Here is a 5,466-nt window from a genome sequence, read left to right as displayed (position 1 = left end):
CATAAATCACACGCGTCAAGTGCTGAGAAGCAAGAAAACTGCTACTACCAAGAATATAGCAATGAAATGTACTTTTTGTGCTCATATATTTACAGCCACCTTCGTCCGACAACGTTCTGCGGGTCGAGGAGAAAAGATATAGAAGCTGTCGAAATTCGTTGCCTGCATAGGAAGTGCACAGTGTTGAGGTGATACCAAAAGCAAGCACTGACAAAAGTATGCTTACTTCCAGCTTCCGAGCCCTTTCATCCAGGCAAACTATTTGCTATTGAGCACGAGGAGGTAGGGTTGTCTGAAGAAGTAACCACGCGAAATTTTTCGGCGAGAAGTGGTCGTAATGCCATTTCACGCCGCTGGTGGGTATAGCGGACAACGTCGAAGCAGTAGGAGCACAGGCACTGAACCGCTTTACGAGTTGCGAGATATGCTAGTTATCGCTTTTTTATAGTTCTCTGCTTCGTTATTTTCATGACCTAACAATGCAAATGGTACGTCGTGTTCATATTGCAAAGGCCCAACGACGAATCGGAGTGGACGTACCGTCAACGCTACGCTGAATAGTCTCGGTGGCGGAACAACTGCAGCGTCCGACCTTGCGCTGTGGGCATGAGCGTGGTGCGTTCCTGCCGGACTGCTGGGCCATTCGTCTGAGCGGAAGGGGCCATAAACGTCAAACAAAAATTACCTAGTACTTCACTATAGCCGCTGACTAACGCCAAGGATTTACCGCCGGTCTCAACTTGCGCACCATCAAGGTGCGACACCTGCAACACCGCCGGCGACGCTCCTCGTCGTGCCAGCGTTGCGAGGCGCCTGGTTGCTGCCGGGGCGCTGTTCCTCCTGCCAAGCAGCAGTCGAATTGTATGCTGAGTTGCGCCAGCACGTAGCACCCGCGCTTATATGCGAGCACCGTCCGAAGAGTTCAGGAGCCACATTGACCCTTGAACTATTTCATCCATATTAGTAATGATGTTGCCGGCTTTGTCTCTTAACGCGCACATCTGATTCTTGCCTATTCCTAGTTTCTTCTTCACTGCTTTTAGGCTTCCTCCGTTCCTGAGACCATGTTCAATTCTGTCCATATTATACTTCCTTATGTCAGCTGTCTTACGCTTGTTGATTAACTCGGAAAGTTCTGCCAGTTCTATTCTAGCTGCAGGGTTAGAGGCTTTCACACATCGGCGCTTCTTGATCAGATCTTTCGTCTCCTGCGACAGCTTACTGGAATCCTGTCTAACGGAGTTACCGCCGATTTCTATTGAACATTCCCTAATGATGCCCATAAGATTGTCGTTAATATATCTTCAACACTAAGGTCCTCTTCCTGAGTTAAGGCTGAAAACCTGCTCTGTAGTTTGATCCGGAATTCCTCTATTTTCCCTCTTACCGCTAACTCATCGATCGGCTTCTTATGCACTAGTTTCTTTCGTTCCCTCCTCAAGTCTAGGCTAAGTCGAGTTCTTACCATCCTATGGTCACTGCAGCGCACCTTGCCGAGCACGTCCACATCTTGTATGATACCAGGGTTAGCGCAGAGTATAAGGTCTATTTCATTTCTAGTCTCGCCATTCGGGCTCCTCCACGTTCACTTTCGGCTATCCCGCTTGCGGAAGAAGGCATTCATTATCCGCATATTATTCTGTTCTGCAAACTCTACTAATAACTCTCCCCTGCTATTCCTAGAGCCTATGCCATATTCCCCCACTGACTTGTCTCCAGCCGGCTTCTTGCCTACCCTTGCATTGAAGTCGCCCATCAGTATAGTGTATCTTGTTTTGACTTTTCCCATCACCGATTCCACGTCTTCATAGAAGCTTTCGACTTCCTTGTCATCATGACTGGATGTAGGGGCGTAGACCTGTACGACCTTCTATTTGTACCTGTTATTGAGTTTCACAGCAAGACCTGCCACCCTCTCGTTAATGCTATAGAATTCCTGTATGTTACCAGCTATATCCTTATTAATCAGGAATCCGACTCCTAGTTCTCGTCTCTCCACTAAGCCCCGGTAGCACAGGATGTGCCCGCTTTTCAGCACTGTATATGCTTCTTTCGTCCTCCTAACTTCACTGAGCCCTATTATAGCCCATTTACTGCCCTCTAATTCCTCCAATAGAACTGCTAGACTCGCCTTACTAGATACCGTTCTAGCGTTAAACGTTGCCAGGTTCAGATTCCAATGGCGGCGTGTCCGGAACCAGGGATTCTTAGCACCTTCTGCTGCGTCGCAGGTCTGACCGCTGCCGTGGTCAGTTGCTTCGCAGCTGCTGGGGACTGAGGGCCGGGGATTGTTGTATTCATATAGGAGGTTGTGGCCAAGTACTGCACCAGGGTGGCCAATCCTGCTCTGGTGGGGGAGTGCGTTACCGGATCTGGTCACCAGGATCAGGCCGCACTCCAGGCCTGTTTATGCAATTTGATTAACGCACGGAATTTTTTTTAATCCGGTGGAAAATTGCGCGGCACCGGGATTCGAACCATGGTCCCCTTGAACGCGAGGCGAAAGCTCTACCTCTACTCCACCGCTGCAACACCCGTAGACAGGGCACTGCAAAAGCTCGGTTGCGAAGAGCAGCGTGAATACGATGAGCATGGAAGAGTGCAACATTGTAATGTTGAAGAACGGTGTCATGCTAAGACTAGGCAGAACAATAAAGCATTTCATATGCCCATCGACGGAATTTGAGTGGTTTTCTAACAGCTTCGCTGGCCATCCACTTTCGCAGGGACGGGATGGCGAGTCAATATTTTTTTCTTGACAACTTGTGCTTCGCAATTAAGCTTTTGTTTCGGACGTACGACTGTTTCTAATAAGGGCAGCCTGCGATAACCGCGACATAAATTCGCGTGAAATGTTGTGTAGCACTGACCTTCACTGCGAATGCACAGACACTGAACCTTCTACACTGTTACAAAATGTTACAAAAGTTAAGCTGATACACTGCTACATAACACACACACACACACACACACACACACACACACACACACACACACACACACACACACACACACACACACACACGCACGCACGCACGCACGCACGCACGCACGCACGCACGCACACACGCACACACACACACACACACACACACACACACACACACACACACACACACACACACACACGCACACGCACGCACGCACGCACGCACGCACACGAACAGAAAAAAGGCCTCAGCTGTGCGAAAACAACGTGCCAGGTCACCGCTGTCGCCGTCTGTCATTCGGAGTCCCCTGGGAAATTAGCTGTCACACAGTTCGCCCATCGAGGGGAGCCCGACGGCAGCTTTGCGCATTGAACAACGCGTATTCGCGCTACTGAGGCTTGAAATTATTGCTTCGGCCATTGCTCTCAGAAATGAAGCAAGTTCCCGGCGTACACACTTCACTGATGTGTGTACGCTCCCTATCACTATTTGAACAAGCCTCCTGGTTTCATTGTCGTTGAAATGACGTATACGACCAATGTTGAGTGATCACTTTTTGCATTCATCTTTGCTTGTGCGTACTGTAAGACATTTCATTTGTATTATTCTTGAGAGAAACTTTGTAAGCTAGGTTTTCGTTTTCTGAAGTACCATGATCATATAATTTACCGTGAGTCAGCCATTCATGAAAACGACCTTGTGCATCATGATTAATATTATCAACAGTTTACTCCGACGTCAGGGGTCACTACATTCTTGTTTATATTTTTTGTCTATATTCGAAGGTGTCCGGCACGTTACAGACAAATATTTTGAATCTCGATTTCACTGAAACTTCGTACGCATTAAGAAGTACTGATGCTCAGTACGCAAAGATGTGGCCCATGTCTTAAGTACTTAAATGACTTCTCCATGATTTCGTTGCGTTCCGTTCGTCTGTGACAGCAATATTACTAATGGTAAGTCTTGCCATTACCAAAGTAGCAATGAATAAGTCAAATGCGCAGTGTCGGAAAAAATTGAATATTACACTGACATTCCTCTTTATGTGCACTTGGTACGCGCGTTTTCTTCAGCTAGGCTGAGGAAAAAGAAGTGCTACCAAATAAAATGTTATATGCTTGTATGTAGCTGCACGATTAGAGCAGAGTGCTGCACGTATAACACACAGGCTATGGCTTTCTCAGATATCTGCACTGCGAATTGAACGACACCGACAACATATCCAGTGATTCCTCCTGTATATGAGTATATTAAAAATTGGAGGGCGCTTAAGCTTCGCCTTCAAGAGTGGAACGCGATAGCGTTATCGCACCCCGTTCGCACCGCCTACTCAAACGCGCTACGCCAGCCAAACGTCGCGATCGGCACAGATAGCCGGGCCCCGACGCGCCATGAAGGCGGACGCGATCATGGGGCGAGTGGCGCGCCACGTGTCGGGGCAGCGCCGTACATTGCGAGCAGGGGGTCTTCTGTGTTTGCCGCAAGATGGCTCTGCGTGTGCGCAGAGCGCAGCAGAAATGTAGCGGAAACGTACTTCGCTACTCGTGAAACTGCGACTTCTGTAAGTTACATGGGCATAATTACCGATATACACCGCAGTATAACTTTCTACGGCATGTTTCTAAGGCAACACCGGATTCACCAGAGGCGATTTTGTCCCGTTTTGAAGGAACGAACTCGTGGCTGACTGGCAGCGTCTCCGTCTCACACTCCGGAGACCCTGGTTCGATTGCCATCTTGCAAGATGTTTTTTATTTATGAAGTGCCTTCTGATATTTATCGCTCACGGCCAACGCCGTTGACGCCGACGCCGACGACACCGGCTTTTCTGCGACACGAGCTGCTGAACGCTGTCGCGTTAATATTGGTCCTATTGATGAGTGGGATTACAGATATATTCCTCAACACAGACACTAAGAGCGTGCACGTTTATTTAAGAACGAATGCCAAACGATGATCCTACATATATATATATATATATATATATATATATATATATATATATATATATATATATATGTTAATTTCCTACTTTCTGCCGATCCCAGCATAGTGCACGATGTAGAAGTGTTAGGCAGGGTAAAATGCAGTGCTCATAGGCTAGTGAGGTCTAGGATTCATCTCAATTTGAAGACAGAAAGAGTGAAATTGGTCAAGAAGAAACAGGCCAACCTGGACGCAGTAAGGGTAAAAGCCGACCAATTCAGTCTGGTACTTTGAAATAAATATGCAGCCTTAGAACAGCGAGATGAATAATACAGTTAAAGGTAAAGATAATAGATAAAGGTAATGAAAGAAACCTTAACTAGACTGGCTACAGAAACAGCAATTGAAGTGGGAGATAACGCACCAAGGAAATCCATTGGGCAGGCTTTCCCAAGCCACGAATGACCTAATAAAGAAACGACAAAGAATGAAAGTGTCTAACTCAAGAGATCATATAGAATTCTCGGAATTGTCAAAACTGATCAACAAGGAGAAACTCAAGGATATTCGAAATTATAACATGAGAAAGACCGAGGAAGCCGTAAAA

The sequence above is a fragment of the Dermacentor andersoni genome, chromosome 4, assembly GCF_023375885.2.
Source record: "Dermacentor andersoni chromosome 4, qqDerAnde1_hic_scaffold, whole genome shotgun sequence".
Taxonomy (NCBI): domain Eukaryota; kingdom Metazoa; phylum Arthropoda; class Arachnida; order Ixodida; family Ixodidae; genus Dermacentor; species Dermacentor andersoni.
The sequence above is the reverse complement of the archived record's forward strand: the minus strand, read 5'-3'. Positions refer to the sequence as shown.